Below are 19,901 nucleotides of genomic sequence, written 5' to 3' on the forward strand. Positions count from 1 at the left end.
CCTTACATCCACGTGCCTTTCCAAACATCTAATAAAAGCCTCTCACAAATAAAGGAAAATCTGCAGATGCTGGAAATCCAAGTAACACACAAAATGCTGGAGGAGCTCAGCAGGCCTGGCAGCATCTACGGAAGAGAGTACAGTCGACGGTTCAGGCCGAAACCCTTCAGCATAAAAGCCTCTAATGTGTTTGCCTCTACCACCATACCAGGCAGTGCGTTCCAGGCATCCACCACTCTCCAAGGCAAAAACTTACCCCTCATATCCCCCTTGAACCCACCACCTCTCACCTTCAATGCATGTCCTCGGGTATGAAGACATTTTCACCCTGGGAAACATGCTGCCTGTCTACTCTATCTATGCCTCTGGTAATCTTGTAAACCTCGATCAGTTCTCCCCTCACCTTTGGTGCTCCAGAAAAAGCAACTCAAGTTTATCTAGCCTCTTGTGATAGCATGTGCCCTCCAAACCAGGCAGCATCCTGGTAAACCTCTTCTGCACCCTCTCCTAAGCCTCAACATCCTTCCTGTAGTGGAGTGACCAGAACTGTATACAATACTCCAGATGTGGCCTAACCAGAGTTTTATAAAGTTGCAACATAATCTCCTGACATTTGAACTCAATGCCTCAACTAATAAAAGCAAGCATTCCATAAGCCTCACACATCAAATTTGCTGGTGAACGCAGCAGGCCAGGCAGCATCTCTAGGAAGAGGTACAGTCCATGTTTCGGGCCGAGACCCTTCATCAGGACTAACTGAAGGAAGAGCCAGTAAGAGATTTGAAAGTGGGAGGGGGAGGGGAGATCCAAAATGATTGGAGAAGACAGGAGGGGGAGGGATGGAGCCAAGAGCTGGACAGGTGATTGGCAAAAGGGATATGAGAGGATCATGGGACAGAAGGCCCAGGGAGAAGGAAAAGGGGGAGGGGGGGAAAAACCCAGAGGATGGGCAAGGGGTATAGTCAGAGGGACAGAGGGAGAAGAAGGAGAGAGAGAGAAAGAATGGGTGTATATAAATAAATAATGGATGGGGTACAAGGGGGAGGTGGGGCATTAGCGGAAGTTTGAGAAGTCAATGTCCCTAAGGTTGGAGGCTACCCAGATGGAATACAAGGTGTTGTTCCTCCAACCTGAGTGTGGCTTCATCTTGACAGTAGAGGAGGCCATAGATACATATCAGAATGGGAATGGGATGTGGAATTAAAATGTGTGGCCACTGGGAGATCCTGCTTTCTCTGGCGGACAGAGCGTAGGTGTTCAGCGAAACGATCTCCCAGTCTGCGTCGGGTCTCGCCAATATATAGACAACATTCCATAAGCCTTCTTAATCACCTTATCAACCTGTGTAGCCACTTTCAAGGAGCTATGAACTTGAATCCCAAGATGTCTCTGCTCAGCAACACTGTTAAGGATCTTGCCCTTAACAATGTACTGTCTCCTTGCATTTGCCCTACTGAGGTGCAACACCTCACATGTATCTGGGTTAAACTCCATCTGCCATTTCTCTGCCCATATCTACAGCTGATCTATATCATTTGCCAGTCTTCTACACTATCCACAACTTCACCCCTCTTGGTACCATCCACAAGTTTACTAACCCACCCATCTACATTTTCATACAGGTCATTTACAGTATATATCACTAACAGCAGAGGTCCCAGCACAAATCCCTGTGGAACACCACTAATTACAGACCTCTGGTTCGAATAACTCTCTTCAATCGCTACCCTGTCTTCTATGTGCAAGCCAGTTCTTAATTCAAACCGCCAATTCACCATGGACCCCATGCATCTTAATTGTCTGGATTAGCCTCCAGAGAGGGATTTTGTCAAACGCCTTACTAAAATCCATGTAGACAATATCCACTGTCGTCAACCTCTCTCATCACCTTGTCAAAAAACTCAACTGAGTTGGTAAGGCACGACCTGCCACACACAAAGCCATGCTGGTTCTCTCCAATTAGCCCATGGGTTTCCCAAAGCTCATATATCCTATCCTTAAGAATTCCCCTGCAACTGACATGAGACTTACCGGTCTATAGTTCCCAGGATTTTCCCTTGTTCCCTTCTCAAATAGTGGTACAACATTAGTCACTCACCAGTCCTTTGGAACCTCGCCTGTGGCTGGAGATGACACAAAGACACTGGTCAAGGGACCAGCAATCTCATCTCTTCCCTCCCTCAGTAACCTGGGGTAAATCCCATCAGGCCCTGGGGACTCGCCCAGCTCAAAGCTCATTAGGAGGCCCAACCTTGAGCTCCAAATGTCCTAACGTACTTATACACTCAGCACTGATCTCCTGGCCCTTTACATTATTTCATTTGGTAAATACTAAAGCAAATTACTCATTTTATACTTTATTGTCGCCAAACAATTGGTACTAGAATGTACAATCATCACAGCGATATTTGATTTTGCGCTTCACACTCCCTGGATTACAAATATTAAATATTAAAGATATTTAAAATAGTAAATATTAAAAATTTAAATTTTAAATCATAAATAGAAAATAGGAAAATGGAAAGTAAGGTAGTGCAAAAAAACCGAGAGGCAGGTCTGGATATTTGGAGGGTACGGCCCAGATCTGGGTCAGGATCCGTTCAGCAGTCTTAACACAGTTGGAAAGAAGCTGTTCCCAAATCTGGTCATACGATTCTTCAAGCTCCTGAACCTTCTCCCGGAGGGAAGAGGGACGAAAAGTGTGTTGGCTGGGTGGGTCATGTCCTTGATTATCCTGGCAGCACTGCTCTGACAGCGTGCGGTGTAAAGTGAGTCCACGGACGGACGATTGGTTTGTGTGATGTGCTGCGCTGTGTTCACGATCTTCTGCAGCTTCTTTCGGTCTTGGACAGGACAACTTCCATACCAGGTTGTGATGCACCCTAGAAGATGCTTTCTACGGTGCATCTATAAAAATTAGTGAGGGTCTTAGGGGACAGGCCAAATTTCTTTAGTTTTCTCAGGAAGTAAAGGCAAGATCAGCAAGTACCTCACTCACATCCAAGCAAATGTTACCCCTGTATCTGTGAGTGGTCCTACCCTCTCCCTAGTTATCCTCTTGCTCCTGATGTATGTATAGAATTCCTCGGGATTCAACTTAATCCTACTTGTCAATGACTTTTCATGGCCCCTCCTGGCTTTCCTGATTCCCAACATTGTAGTTCCATGTACTGATCCATTCTCCAAGTTCATCACCCTTACCCATAATACTCGTCGCTTTACAATATGCACACTTCAAATTATCCGACCCATCACACTTGTTATCTTGATTTTGTCCTTCAATACTTTTCCTGACTTCTACCTTCTGATCCGATCCTTCCCTTACTGACCTCAGTTCCCAGCCGCCAGCAGAGCTAGCTTAAATTCTCCCAAGCAGTATCAGCAAACCTCCTGGCCAGGATATTGGTTCCCTTCCAGTGCAGGTGCAAACTGTCCCCCTTGTACAGGTCAGCCTTTCCCCAGAAAAGGTTCCAATTACCCAAGAACTTGAAACACTGCTCCCTGCACCCTCTGCTCAGCCGCTCATTCGTCCGTGCTATCGCCCCATTTCTACCAGCCGTAGCCTGTGGCACAGGGAGTGATCCAGTGATTACAACCTTGGAGGTCCTTCTCTTCAGCTTCTTTCCTAATTTTATATACTCACTGCATAAGACCTCTTCTCCTTTTCTGCCTCTGTGATTAGTGCCAATATGCACCACGACCTCCAGTTATCTCCTCCCCCACCCCAACCCAAGGATATTCCACAGCTACTCCATGGACCCTAACACCTGGGAGTTAACACACCATCCTGGTGTCTCTTTTGTGGCCAGAGAATCTCCTTTCTGACCCCATAACTATTGAGTCCCCTATAACTACCACACTGCCCGTCTTCCCTGTTGAGCCTCAGAGCCAGCAGCCTGGCTGCTGCTGCCATGATCTGATGGGTCAACACCCGCAGCAGTACCCAAAGAGATATACTTGTTGCTGAGGTGAATGGTTATGGGGGAACCCTGCACTGACTTCTTAACTCCCTTCAACCAACACACATCAAAGTTGCTGGTGAATGCAGCAGGCCAGGCAGCATCTCCAGGAAGAGGTACAGTCGACGTTATGGGCCAAGACCCTTCGTCAGGACTAACTGAAAGAAGAGCTAGTAAGAGATTTGAAAGTGGGAGGGGGAGGGGGAGATCTGAAATGATAGGAGAAGACAGGAGGGGGAGGGATGGAGCCAAGAGCTGGACAGGTGATTGGCAAAAGGGATATGAGAGGATCATGGGACAGGAGGCCCAGGGAGAAAGAGAGGGTGGGGGGGGGACCCAGAGGATGGGCAAGGGGTATAGTGAGAGGGACAGAGGGAGAAAAAGGAGAGAGAGAAAAAGAATGTGTGTATATGAATAAATAATGGATGGGGTACGAGGGGGAAGTGGGGCATTAGTGGAAGTTAGAGAAGTCAATGTTCATGCCATCAGGTCGGAGGCTACCCAGTCAGAATATAAGGTGTTGTTCTTCCATCCTGAGTGTGGCTTCATCTTGACAGTAGAGGAGGCTGTGGATGGACATATCAGAATGGGAATGGGACGTGGAATTAAAATGTGTGGTCACTGGGAGATCCTGCTTTCTCTAGCGGACAAATTCCCTTACCTCTCCTGATGGCCACCCACCTGCTGTTCGAAGCCTGTGCTGGGAGTATGACCACCTCTTCAAAAGTCTTGTCTATAATATCTTTAGCCTCCCCAATGATCCTGAATACATCCAACTCCTTGAATTCCCACATCTGACAGGAGCAGTATTCCATCCTGACCACCATCTTCTTGCTTTGAAACTATGCTTCTGGTTCTAGATGTTCTCACAAGCAGAAACATCCTCTCAGTATCTCCCTCAATATCAATGCCAGAATCTTCTATGTTTCAACAAAAACACCTCTCATTCTCCTAAATTCCATGGCTGACTTGTGTGGAAAGGTCCTTTCGTCCAGGAATCATGCTAGTTTGCCTTCTCTGAACTGCCTTCAACAAAAGTATATCTTTAACTTAATGAAAGAAATCCAAACAGTTCACTGCTTTGCAGATGTAAGCTCATTTACACCATACTGTTGTTGCAGAATTCCCTCCATGCAAAACTATTTAAGCTGTCTACTCCCATCAACCTGCACCCACACCACAGCCCTCCATACCCCTACCATCCACGTACTTATCAAACTTCTCTTAAATGTTGAAATGAAGCCTGCATGCATCACTGGCAGCTCATTCCACTCTCACAGCTCACTCCACTCTCACAACCCTGAGTGAAGAAATTTTCTCTCATGTTCCCCTGAAAACCTTTCTCCTTTCACCCTTAACCCATGACCTCTAGTTGTAGTCCCATCCAACCTCAGTGGGAAAATCCTGCTTGCATTTACCCAATCTATACCCCTCTTAATTTTGTATACAATCTGTCAAATCTCCCCTCAATCTTCTAAGTTCCAAGAAATAGAGTCCTAACCGATTCAATCTTCCCTTATGACCCAAGTCCTCAAGTCCCAGAAACACCTCGTAAATGAGGCTGAAAGAGTACAGGGAAAATTTAATCTTTCTTGTAGGTAGATGACCAAAACTGCACATAATAATCCTAATTAAGCCTCCCCATCATATACAACTTCATAACATTCCATTTTTTGTACTCAATACTTTGATTTATAAAGGCCAATGTGCCAAAAGCTTTCCTTACAACCCATTTTTCAGCACATTTTTTCCCTCTGCAAGCTCTGACAGTCTTCCTCAGTGTCCACTACACCCTCAAATTTGCTGATCCACTTAACCACATTATCACCCAGAGCATTGCTACAGATGACAAACAACAATAGCCCCAGCACCGATCCCTGCAGCACAAGTCCAGATTCCTCCACTAATCACAGGCCTCCGGTCAGAGAGGCAACCATTTACTACCACTCCCTGGCTTCTCCCACAAAGCCAAATGTCTAATCCATTTTATTATATCATCTTGAATGCCAAGTGGCTCGAGCTTCTTGACCGACCTCCCATGTGGGACGTTGTCAAATACCTTGCTAAGGTCCATGTAGGCAGCATCTACTGGCTTGCCTTCATCAGCTTTCCTGGTAATTTACTCAAAAAAACTCTGTAAGCTTGGTTAGACACAACCTACCACATACAAAGCCATGCTGACTATCCCTAAGCGGTCCATGTCTATCTTAGAATACCTTTCAATAATGTTCCCATTGCTGACGACAGGCTCAGCAGCCAATAATTTTCTGATTTATTTTAAGAGCATTTCTTAAACAGCAGAAAACCATTAGCTATTCTCCAATCCTCTGGTACCTCACCTGTCACTAAGGATGTTTTAAATATCTCTGCAGTTCGACACTAGCCTCTCACAGGGTCAGACGGAACATCTTGTCAGGCCCTGTGGATTTATCCACCGTAATTTGTCTCAAGACAGCAAACATCTCCTCCACTGTAATTTGTATACAGTCCATGATCTCGCTGCAGCTTTGCCTCACTTCCATACACTATGTCTGTCTCCCGAGTAAATATAGATGCAAAACATCGGTTTAAGATCTCACCTCTATCTTTTGGCTCCATGCATAGATTATCATTCTGATCTTCCAGAGGAAGAATTTTATCCCTTGCAATCCCTTTGCTCTTAATATCTGTAGAATTCCTTATGATTCTCCTTCACCTTGTTTGCTAGGGCAAACTCATGCCTTCTTTTAACCCTCCAGATTTATTTCTTCAAAGGTTCAAAGGTCAAATTTGATGTCAGAAAAATATATACAATATACATCCTGAAATGCTTTTTCTTCGCAAACATCCATGAAGACAGAGAAGTGCCCCAAAGAAGGAACAGTTAAATGCAAAAACACCAAAGTCCCCCCCCGAGCTCCCCCCTCCCACACATAAGCGGCAGCAACAATTCTCCGCCCCCACCAGCAAAAGTGTTCTCTTGCATTTTGTATACTGCAAAAGTACCTCATTTGTTCCTACCTGCCTATACATCTTTTTTTCTTAGTTGGGCCTCAATATCTCTTGAAAACCAAAGTTCCCTAAACTTGTTATCTTTACCTTTTCTTTTGATGGACACATTCAAGCTTTGTACCCTCAAAATTTCATTTTTGAAGACCTCCCACTTACCAAGTATACTTTTGCCAGATAACAGCCTGTCCCAATCCACACTTACCAGATCCTTTCTGATACGTTAAAATTGTCCTTTCTCCACTTTAGAATCTCAACCCATACACCAGACCTAGATATTTCCATATTTACTGTGAAACTAATGGCACTGTGATCACTAGATGCAAAGCGTTGCCCCACACAAACTTCTGTCACCTGCCCTGTCTCATTGTCTAACAGCAGATCACGTATCACACACTCTCTTACTGGGACTTCTGGGTATTGATGAAGGAAACTTTTCTGAACACACTTGACAAACACTATCCCATCTAGTCCTTTTACAGTATGGAAGTCCCAATCAATATTTGGAAATCACCTACTATAACAACTTTGTGTTTGTTGCAACAATCTGAGATCTCTCTGTAAATTTGGTCCTCAAAATCCCACAGACTGTGGGTAGTCTGTAATAGAGCCCCAGTAACATGGTTATATCTTTCTCGTTTCTCAGTTCCACCCATAACGCCTCACTAGATGATTTCTCCAGTCTGTCCTGACTAAGCACTGGTACGACATTTTCCCTGACTAGTAACACCACCCTCCCCCTTTACTCCCTCCTGCTCTGTCACATTTAAGACCGCTGAATCCAGAATATTGAGCTGCCAGTCCTGCCCCTCCTGCAACCAAGTCTACAATATAATTCCACACGTTGATCCACGGCCTGAGCTCATCTGCCTTTCCTACAATACAGCAGAGGACACAGCCTCGAAATAGAGGGGCATCCCTTTAGAACAGAGCCGAAGACGAATTTTATTAGCCAGAGAGTGGTGAATCTGTGGAATTCGTTGCTACAGGCAGCTGTGAAGGCCAAGTTTTTACGTATATTTAAGGCAGAGGTTGATTGATTCTTGATTGGTCAGGGCATGAAGGGATATAGAGGGGAAGGCAGGAGAGCATTAGTGGCTGGCTACATCGGAAGTACTGATGCATTTGATTACAAAACAGATAACTGGTTCGTGTATACTGAGGTAATTGAGCAGTAATTTGAAGTAGATGATATAGCCAATAAGAAGCAAGTGCCAGCTTTGCTGAGTGTATTGGGTTTGAAGGTAATCAGTTTGCTTAGAAATTTGACTGCTTCAACCAAACCAGCCAAAATGAGCTTTGCTGATATCGTGAGAGTAATGCAGGAACATTTAGAGCCAAAACCATTGTTGATTGCAGAGCGCTTTAGGTTTTCTGAGCTGAATCAAAAAGAAGAAGCGTCCAGTTCAGTGTATGTGGCTAAAATGAAGAAGTTGTCTGAGCATTGTCAGTTCAATGATGGACTAATAGTGCACTGAGAGAGCATTTAGTTTGTGGAATCTTACAAGAAAGCATTCAAAAGCAGCTCCTAACTGAAACTCAACTCACATTTAAAAGAGCAGTTGAGATTGCTGCTCCAAAGGAAACCACAGACACAGATGCAATTGAGTTGCAGTCAGGAATGGAAGTGAGCATGAACAAAATTGGCATATCTAAACAGAAGCATGCTCGCCCAAACAAATTGTGTTACTGTTGTGGCAGGGACTCACACACACTAGATCAATGCAGGTTCAGAGGTAAAACTAGCAGAAAATGCAACAAAGTAGGGCACATACAAATAATATGTTGGGTAGACAAGAAATAAATAGACTGCACAGGGAAGAGGAAGAGAGTGACACAGGACTGCGTGGCCTTAGGATTTACAATGTGAAAGCTAACAGACAAGAAATATGACTTTCACCAGAAGTGAAGGGCAATTTAAATATAATGGAATTAAACACTGTCTCAGTTGTTTCAGTCATTCCACAGAATGAGCTTGAAAGGCATTTCAAAGATACTAAATTGGAGCCTGCAGAAAGCCAACTAAGAACTTATACTGGAGAAATGAAAACTCCTGTTGGAATGACACTTGTAACAGTGAAATACAACAACCAACACACCACATCGGGCTTGCACGTGATAAAACAGGAGCGTCAGCATTGTGGGGACATGACTGGCAGAGCCAACGACAACTTGATTGGAGATCCATCCACCATTTGCTTGTCACATCCACTGCAACAGAGTCAACTGAAAGTGAATGAAGAAAGGTGCTGGAAGATGCCACAACTGTCTCCATGCTGTACACCATGAACTGTTCCCCAGAGGGCAAACAGGAACTGGTGTCAACCTCCGTGTCTCTGGTTGGAAAACACACTGGACCAAGGAAGGACCATGCTGCTCAAGAGGAATTGTGGAAGTGGTCTGACTATAACCCTTTTCATAGGCAACATATCCAAGAAAGCTTCTGAGATGTTAATCAGGCAGGTACTTGGTTTTAAGCTGGAAGAGAGTTCAAGGAGCTTCAGAAAACTTGCAAGCATTCAGCTTTTGTGAGTATAAAGATCCAGGATCTCCCTTGTGTGTATTAAGGTTATTGCATGAACTTCAAGGTGGCAGTCAAAAAGCTGCTTGAAAAAGTAGATACAAAGACCAAAGCCCAGCTGGATGAGTGGAAGTCCAAAAAGAAAGCAGTCAATGGAGATACAGAAACAAAGGATTCATCAGATGATGATGTGGAAGAGGAAATCAAGAGGAGAGATCAGATCATAAAGGGAGTGATAGAAGGATAAATAAGAGAATACTTCAGTGAACTAAATGCACCTTCCCAAGGACAAGATGCACATCATAGAAAGAAGGAAAAGGAAAAAGAGGATGACATAAGTGCCATGGAAAGGGAAGAGACCTAATTTATCGAGAAATTAGCAAATTCAGAGATACCCACAATAAATTATAAGAAAAAGGAAGGTGAGAAAAAGAAGACAAGAAATTGAAAAGGAGAAGGAAAGTGTCCAGATCTGTCAGAACCACTTCCAAGAATCATGTCCTACCACCACCCTGGAGGAGGCCCCAGGATCTGAGATTGTTTCACAGCCACAAGTCTCAACTGCCAAGCAGAGTGACACCCCCACCTCCTTGTCAGGAAAGACATTATCTGACAAGAGTAAGAAAAGCTCCACAGCAATTAAATCTTTAAGCCTGAATAAGACAATTTAAAATTTACTATACTGTGGATGTCTGTACAATAGTTGTATTTTATAGTATATTGTGTATATAGTTGAGATACATTCTATATTGAGTTGATGTTTATAGCTAAGCAGAGAGGAGTGTTGTGTATTTAATATTTCAGTAATATTTGAGTAATATTATAAAATATATTGTTTGATTCAGCATTCTTGTTCATTGCGGTTTGTATGTAAAAGCACGTAAATGACATACGTCATCACGCCACCAGGTTACATCTGTGCACCTCACTTAAAGTACGCAGAAAGTTAGGACTCACATTGGAGTCTAACTGTGGAGTTTTTCTAAATGGGGAGAAAATCCAAGCATCTGAAATGCAAAGGGTCTTGGGAGTCCTTGTGCAAAGAACATCCTGAAGGTTAACTTGCTGGTAGAGTTTGTGGTGAGGAAGACAAATGCAACGTTAGCGTTCATTTCAAGAGGTCTAGAATACAAGAGCAGGGATATGATGGTGAGGCCTTATAAGGCACTGGTGAGGCCTCACTTAAGAGTATTGGGCTCCTCATCTAAGAAAAGATGTGCTGGCATTGGAGAGAGTTCAGAGGAGGTTCACAAGGATGATTCTGGGAATGAAAGGGTTATCATACGAGGAAGGTTTGATAGCTCTGGGTCTGTACTCGTTGGAATTTAGAAGGATGAGAAAGGACCTCATTGAAACCTTTCGAATGTTGAAAGCCCTAAACAGAGTAGATGTGGAAAGGATGTTTCCTATTGTGAGGAGTCTTGGACAAGAGGATGCAGACTCAGGATAGATGGGCATCCATTTGAAACAGAGATGCAGAGAATTTTCTTTAGCCAGAGTGTGGTGAATTTGTGACCATAGGCAGCTGTGGAGGCCAGGTCATTGGGTATATTTAAGGCAGAGATTGATAGGTTCTTGATTGGACAGAGAATTAAAGGTTACAGGGAGAAGGCCAGGGAATGGGGCTGAGGAGGGGAAAAAAGAATCAGCCATGATTGAATGGCAGAGCGGACTCAATGGGCCAAATGGCCTAATTCTTCTCCCAAGGCTTCTGGTCTTATGCTCTTATTTTGGACTCCTATCTTTTCCTTTCATTTAGTTTAATGTTTTAGAGTTACAAAACATAACACATCCTTTGGTAATAAAATCAATATCCTACTTGCATGATTACTTGCTGTAACTGCATGGTAATTTACCGCTTCACTTACCGGGACACCCCCCAGATCCCTCTCCATTTCAGCAAGGGGGATAATCTCACACTTCATCACCCTGAGAGGAGGAGTAACCTCTCCGATAACTGAGATTGAAACCTTACAATTATCAGATAAGCAAGACAAGTTATTAAAGAGCTTGACTGAAATTTATCCTTTCACTATTTAGGTACAACAGGTCATCTTAATTTATTATTCTGGTGCTTGCATAACCAATGAGATTTCCCAAATCCTGACTAAACACTGCAATAAACTCAAAGGATCATCTCTCCAAATAGACTGCTTTGCATAAACAGGTGTAACTCTGCATAAAACAGTGAGCATGTGTTCTTTTTTTCAATTGGCAAATTACTTGATGGGTGGAACATGAGGTAAGCTGTGGGTAACCAATTTAAATTCCACCAGCAGGCAAGTTATTATTACATTAATATAGAAAGAAAAGGCAAGTTTCAGCAACAATGTTCATCAACCTATCAGAAAAATCCTGCATCATTTGGAGAAGGAAATATTTGTTCTGGGTTTGTACTGTCTGTGACTATAAACCCACAGCAATGGCACTAACTGTTAACTGCACTCTAAAATAGAACAGCTACCGCCCCCCCCCCCAGGGCAAAATGAGGATGGGCAAGGAATTGCAGGCCTCAGCAGCAACTTCCAGATAAATTACCAGCCAGTATTAAGTGCTGACCCCATCTGAGCATAAAACAATATTAAAAAATTGTTACTGGTACACACACCTCAATTTTCACAGCCCCCTTAATCCCAAAATCTGGTTTTCTAAATAATGTCCAACACTGACCTCTATTCCAGAGTCCTACATTTGACAATGTAAACAAATAAATTGCACATTGCAAAGTAAAAGTTTATAGCAAGATGTCCATCTTATATTCAGCACTATGAAGAGGGGCTTGCATTTATGTAACTTCAGGATAGCAAGGTCAGTGAAGTACTTGTGAAGTCATCTTCACTGTATCACAGTGGCCTCAAACTTGAAGGTAATGATGATAAGATCATCTGTTTCTTTTTTTAAAAAATGCTATTAATTGGGAGAATACTATCAGGCCTAAAAGAATTTCTCTTGTTTGAAAAGTGGTTGTGGAATCTTTTACACTCAACAAAAGATGGGTTCAGTTGGACTAGTAAGGCATCTTAAACAATACTATAAAGCTCTTAATACTATAGTGTGGACAGTGATTGCACACTCGAGTGTCTGGAGTGGGATTTAAACCTATAGACAGGCAAGAGCTTTACTCACTGAACCATCACCAAATAAAAGTTCCAAAATACCCTTAAACAGTTAACTAGAAACAGCTCACTCTCCAGATACACAGGCTGGAAGAGATTTAAACAAGATTTTATTTCTGATATGATTCATTATCAGGGTAGGATTCTCTGTGGAAGACAGGGAGGTCTCTGACTATCTGCAGAACGTGTCTATGCACGTTACTCTTCAGTGGTTTGCTCTTGCAGGAGGAGCTCAGGAACTTGGGGAATGTCGACAAGGAAACACACTGGACTTGTCCCAACAACATGAGCAATATATTCCAGCAGCGGGGAGCGAAGGGAACAGATTTGCGAGAGGAAAAGTTAGATAAAGGAGGGAAGTGCCAGACAAAAGGCAACAAAACCATTAGGTTTTAAATGTTGGAACTTCATTACGAAAAGGAATGTAACCCGATGCCCAGATTACAGACTACTCCAAATAACAACTGGTCTGTCAAAACTGAAAGTTGGCGTACACCCAAACACAGCTTGTGTAATTCTATATCGTACTTACCAGGCTGAGCTTCGATTACCTTATTATTGTCCGATCAGGGGGCTTATCGGATGGCCAAATGTACAGAATGATAACTTCCTGCTCATGAATCCAAGGCAGCCTCGTTCTACAGAATAGACCGTAGACTGTTTACATCATCACAGTTCACCTGGGATGTATGCGTGTACTCCACAGTCACACCCATCAACCTCAAGTTACCTGGCAACTCAACATGCAATTCTCCTTTATCTGCCACTGATGACGAAGAATACAAGGCCAAAAGTGGCAACCTCTCTTTACTAACATCGACACTAACAGGAATTTGATGGGGTGAAACGAAGAACTTGCCATAGATGCTGTCTGACCTGCTGAGTTCCTCCAGTATTTTGTGTGTGTTACTTCAGATGATAGAACATAGAACAGACCATTCAGCCCACAATGTTGAGCCGAATCAGTTAAAAAGCAAATCGAAAGCATTCAAACACTAATCCGTCCTACATACACTGTGTCCATATCCCTCCATCTTCCTTACATTTACATGCCTATCTGATATGTCTCTTAAAAGCCTCTAATATGTTTGCCTCTACCACCATGCAAGGCAGCATATTCCAGGCATCCACCACTGAGTAAAATAAACTTATCACTCACATACCCCTCTCAGCTTCAACACCGGCCTTCTGGTATTAAACATTTCAAACCTGGGAAACAGATACTCTCTGTCCACTCTTTCTATGCCTCTCATAATCTTATAAACCTCTATCAGATCTCCTCTCAGGCTCTGGCACTCCAAAGAAAACAACCCAAATTTATCCGGCCTCTCATGATAGCACATGCCCTCGAAACCAGGCAGCACCCTGGTAAACCTCTTCTGCACCCTCTCCCTGATGTTTGGAAGCATTTCTTCACTTAAAACATGGTGGAAATGTCGACAGTCTCTACAGCCCAAAAAGCCGTCGAGGCTGCAATTGTCAATCCCAGTAAGAAAACAGTAGCAATTCTGTCAGACAAAATTCAGAACATTCTTGAGGGAATTCAGATCATTTGTGATCTCACTGAATGCCAGAACAGACTTGCATGGCTTTAGCTGCCCTTCCTCAGCTTCTTTTGGCCCAACATTATGGATGAAGGATCTGATCCTGTGCTGTACTGTTCTATGTTTTTCCAGCCAATTCTCTCCTACAGCTGTTGCCCTTGACACATTCCACTGCTATCGGGCGCTGTCATTCATGCAACAAGGGACGTGGCTGGTCCCAACCCTGGCCTTGACACAGCGAGCAGGAACTTCCGTTTTGCAGAAAGGTTAGAGAACATGCAATTTATCTCCTTGGAATGGAGAAGGTAAAAGAAATTGAATAGAAGAGGTCAAAAATTTTTTTTAAGGATTCTGATAGTTGATCTTTATCTACTCAATCTCTTATGCAAGAGAATCCATAACCAGAAGAGACAAAGGACCGGGTTTTATTTTTGCTGTTAGAGTGACTGTTTCTGTGCCAAATATCCTTCTGGCTTACAAGAGGTTGTGAAAGATGCTTTGCAAGGTCACCACTTTCTGGGAAAGGTTTGATGTAATTAAGAGGACTCAAAGGCAACTTTGAGGAGTTGAAATGCATACCATTACATTGGGCCTAAACAGAGCAAAAGGAAAGGCATGTTTTCTGTGCCTTTTTAAAGTAATTTTTAAAGTGTTTTAAAGTAATTGAGAACTGTTTTAGAGAGGAGCTGAGAAATTTCATTTTACCCAAAGTGTGGTACACACCCTGAAAAAGGCAGAACCATTCATCACATTATTTACCTGGGTGACCACTTGAAGACACTGGAATGTGAGCAGACAAGTGTTGTGACCCGATGCAGTTCCTTGGCTTGATTAGACAAGAGCTAAATTACTTCCTTTCTTCATCGTAATTTTCAAAGATGCCAGGAAAGTTAGAAAGATAGTGTGAATAGGTGGGGCCCATCTTCCTTTGTGCAGAGAGAAGCAGTGGGAATAAATGGAAAGTGGTTGGTAGGGCTAGAGGAATTGAAGTACTTTGACCCCCCTGCCCCAAATCCACACCCAACACAGTCATGCATGCACACACACACACACGTGCACAGACATTCGTGCACACACACCCGACACATGCACAGACAGCGCCTCACAAAATAGTACAGGTAGAAACACAAATCATGTTTTAAAACATCATTTAACTGTCAGTCTTATGAATTACAGTGATGTATTTTTTAAGGCTGTACAGATAAAGTAAACTGATAAGGCCTTTTCTGACAAAGTTTGTCATTCTATAGCTGCAAGTTTATTTGATTTTAAAGCAGGGACTAGATGGGCCAAAGAGCCTGTTTCTGTGCTATAGTGCTCTATGATTCTAAACTGGTGGATTGTAAAGCAAACATACCCAGCGTCACAGTTGCTGGGTCATGAGGAATAAGAATAAGAATTGGAAAGGGAGAGTGTGAATGCCTTTCAGGCTGATTTATACTTCTGCGTCAACTCGACGCTGTAACCTACGTAAATGGCCTACACGCGTTGTGAACATTTATACTTGTGCATTGGTGTGTCTGCATCGCTCTGCAATTGGTGCACGTTGTGCATGCGCACACACCTGCCCGCGCAAGGCTTCATGGTCATGGTAGTCTTTATCGGGGTAAACAAGTTTAAAGTGAGGGTTCTTTTTTCGTAAAAGCGAAACGTGTCCTCCATAATTTCGAAGGTCTGTAAAGCTTTATGGAAAGCATTGCAGCCAGAGTTCCTTCCCTGCCCTTCAGTCGGCCAATGGGAAGCTATTGCAGCGTAGGAGGAAAAGCGAAGCTACCAAGCGGACCAATCACAGCTGTTGCGGTCTGCGTCGCCGCGACGCGTAGTTACATTTTGGGAGAGGTGCGCATCAGGCTACGGCATAGGGATCCGCGTAGGCACTACGTAGGGTTTGCGGCGAAGCTGTACCTACGGTGTTGAGTTGACGCAGAAGTATAAATCAGCCTTTATCCAGTCAGTGAATGTACAGGAAGGAGCAGGTACATGTTCGTCACCTGACTGTAGCACACTACCATTTGACACTTTCACTAGCTAATAAGGCAGATTGACTCAAGAGGTGGTGGGCTGGTGTTCCCACCAGTGTTACTCAAGGAATGGTTAGTGCAGTTCCGATCAATGTTAATTTATGACCACAAAACACCAAGGTACAGCTTCAAGAACACTTGACCACAAGTCAATTAAGATTCTAGATTTTGTTGTCCTGTGTTTAATTTTAACCAAGTGCTTCTCGACCATCGCCTGTGCTTACTTATGTACACTGATGTCCCACTGGACAATTGTACAGTGACAGACACATACAGCACAGAAGATGATTCCTCAGCCAAGTCCAAGATTACCATCGACCACCCATTTACACTAATCCCATGTTCGTCCTCCTTCTCCCAGCATTCCCAACATTCTCACTTACTCCCCTCAGATTTCACCAAGTTACCAAGGACAATTCACCATGCCCAGTTAACCTACCAACCCGCATGCCTTTGGGATGTGGGAGGAAACCAGGGCGCTGCAAACCAACCCCTCAGTCACAGGGGGAGCATGGAAGCTCCAGAAAGGCAACGATCGAAGTGAAGAATGAGCCCAGGTTTCTGGCTCTTCTAGTTGTTCCACTCCACCATTACAATGTCTCAATTAAGTTCAATCCTCCCTAAGTACCTCTGGTCACATATTCCTCCCAATCTTCATCCAGCTCTACACTTTATATTCAATAGGTCCAATATTCCTCCAAGGTCTCAAAAAAATTCCTCAAAACCTCAAACAGCCCCATATCCATTGCCTCAGCACATTCCCGTACCTTCAGTTTCCTGGATCTAAGCAGAGGAATTGTCCCAAAGCTTTACCCCATTCTCCCATCTCCTTTAAACTGTACGTCTGCCAGAGCTTATGGTCAAACACTCTAATGTCTCCTTTTGCGGGTTGAAAATTGCCCTTTATTGACCTTGGAAAGTGCAACTGCTACAACTATTTACTGTTTACATAGCTGTTGCACAGATCATTGGGGGGGGGGGAAGGTGAAGTACTTGGATCAGCACGTTTAATATGATGGTCGAATTGGATCCATCTATAAAACCAATCCATACAAATTGTAATAGAACACTATATTGATGCTGTGCAAGGATAAAATATTGAAAGGAGTATTATTGCAGTAAAAATATACAAATACAAATAGCAATGCTGATCAAAGACACGAAGCAAGATTTAAGACATTGGCTCATTTTATGAGGTATTTTGCAAGATTGCATTATTGGTTATTGATAAGCATTATTGAGGAAATGTACAGCTTCCAAGGTGATGGTTTCAAATTCAGGACAATGTATTATAAATAAGGACACATGGGAAGGCTCCATAAAAACAAAAACAGTCAGCTTGTTTTCCCTAATGCCCTCTCCCCCCCTCATCCATCAAGTGGATGAGCACCCAGGTCTGTTCACTCTGCTGACCCATAACCGTGCTGCAACACACAGCTTGAACCACATCATCAAGTTCGCCGATGACACAACTGTAGTGGGTCTCATCAGCAAGAATGAGGAGTCAGCATACAGGGAGGAGGTGCAGCAGCTAATGGAATGGTGCAGAGCCAACAACTTGTCTCTGAATGTGACAAAACAAAAGAGATGGTTGTTGACTTCAGGAGGACACGGAGCGACCACTCTCCGCTGAACATCAACAACTCCTCGTTAAGGGCACCAAATTTCTTGGTGTTCACCTGGCGGAGACTCTCACCTGGTCCCTCAACACCAGCTCCATAGCAAAGAAAGCCCAGCAACGCCTCTACTTTCTGCGAAAGCTGAGAAAAATCCACCTCCCACCCCCCACCCTCATCACATTCTACAGAGGTTGTATTGAGAGCATCCTGAGCAGCTGTATCACTGCCTGGTTTGGAAATTGCACCATCTCGGATTGTAAGACCCTGTAGTGGATAGTCAGTTCAGCTGAGAAGATCATCGGGGGTCTCTCTTCCCGCCATCACAGACATTTACACCACATGCTGCATCTGCAAAGCAAGCAGCATTATAAAGGACCCCACACACCCCTCATACAAACTCTTCTCCCTCCTGCCATCTGGCAAAAGGCATCGAAGCATTCAGGCTCTCACGACCAGACTATGTAACAATTTCTTCCCCCAAGCTATCAGACTCCTCAATACCCAGAGCCTGGACTGACACCAACCTACTGCCCTCTACTGTGCCTATTGTCTTGTTTATTATTTATTGTAGTGCCTGCACTGTTTTGTGCACTTTATGCAGTCCTGGATAGGTCTGCAGCCTAGTGTAGTTTTTGTGTTTTTTCTTACATAGTTCAGTGTAGTTTTTGTATTGTTTCATGTAGCACCATGGTCCTGGAAAACGTAGTCTCATTTTTACTATGTTCTGTATCAGCAGTTATGGTTGAAATGACAATAAAAAGTGACTTGACTTGGAAGTGCTTAATGCAAACTTACATATACAAATCCCACATTAACAACTTAGGAATGTTTCAAGACATTAAATACATTTGGAACTGATAAAGTTTTCATAAAGACAAATCTGGTCACTACGGTGTTCCAGGGAAAGAAATCTGCCATCCTTAGATGATTGGCCTATATGCGACTCCAGCACCTCCACTGTGGTTGACAGTTCAGTTAGGGATGGAACATGGAAATTTACAGCACATTACAGGTCCTTCAGCCCACAATGTTGTGCCAACCATGTAACCTACTCTAGGAACTGCCTACAATTTCCCTAGTGCAAAGCCCTCTATTTTTCTAAGCTCCATATACTTATCTAAAAGGCTCTTAAAAGACCCTATTGTATCTGATTCCACCATCGTCACCAGCAGTGCATTCCACGCACCCACCACTCTCTGTGAAGAACTTACCCCTGACATCCCCTCGGTACCCATTTCCAAGCACCTTAAAACTATGCCCCCTCCTGTTAGCCATTTCAGTTCTAGGAAAAAGCCCCTGGCTAGCCACATGATCAATACCCCTCATCATCTTACACACCTCTATCAGGTCACCTCTCATCCCCCATCGCTCCAAGGAGAAAAGGCTTAGTTCACTCAACCTATTGTCATAAGGTACGCCCTTCAATCCAGTCAACATCCTTGGTAAATCTCCTCTGCACTCTCTCTATAGTATCCACATCCCTCCTGTAGTGAGGTGACCAGAACTGAACACAGTACTCCAAATGGGGTCTGACCAAGGTCATGTATAGCTGTAACATTATCTCACGGCTCTTGAACTCAATCCCATGGTTGATGAATGCCAACACACCATACGTCTTCTTAACAACACTGTCAACCTGTGCAGCAGTAACCTCTGATAACCCTCCAGATGATCCACAACACCTCCAACCTTTGTGTCATCAGCAAACTTAATAACCCACCCTTTACTTCTTCATCCAGGTCATTTATAAAAATCACAAAGAGAAGGGGTCCCAGAACAGATCCCTGCAGAACACCACTGGCCAGCGATCTCCATGCAGAATACAGGGATGGACAATAAATGCCACCACTACAGTGACATCCAGACCCATGAACAAACCAATACAAATGAATACTGTAGTTACAATGCCAACCTGATATTACTGTGATGCTAATGAGGTGAAATGGAAATACCCTAGTCAAGACTTCACCATCCACAAGTAGCTGGTTAAAAGAGAAAACCTTCGTATCCTATAACAACACCACGCAGCCGTGTTTAGTCAAATTCCCAACGTGCTTGAATACATCCCTTGCAGCACACAGCTGTCCTACATGGTCACCCCATTGCCCATAAAGACAAGGAGCTACACACAAA

At 43.6% G+C, this 19,901-nt stretch overlaps 1 protein-coding gene across 3 annotated transcripts in view; it reads right to left on the bottom strand.

Moving 5' to 3' along the window:
* The window catches only part of bnipl (BCL2 interacting protein like), a 74,461-nt gene that overhangs the window by 38,425 nt on the left and 16,135 nt on the right, over nucleotides 1–19,901 (bottom strand). Inside the window, exon 2 of one of the 3 annotated variants that reach the window (XM_072238329.1) lies at nucleotides 14,888–15,054. The exons of the other annotated variants lie outside the window; for them this stretch is intronic. The gene's annotated coding sequence lies outside the window, so the exon portion shown is untranslated. The remainder of the gene's footprint in view (nucleotides 1–14,887; nucleotides 15,055–19,901) is intronic. 3 annotated transcript variants of the gene reach the window in all.

The sequence above is a fragment of the Mobula birostris genome, chromosome 2 (assembly GCF_030028105.1).
Source record: "Mobula birostris isolate sMobBir1 chromosome 2, sMobBir1.hap1, whole genome shotgun sequence".
NCBI lineage: Eukaryota > Metazoa > Chordata > Chondrichthyes > Myliobatiformes > Myliobatidae > Mobula > Mobula birostris.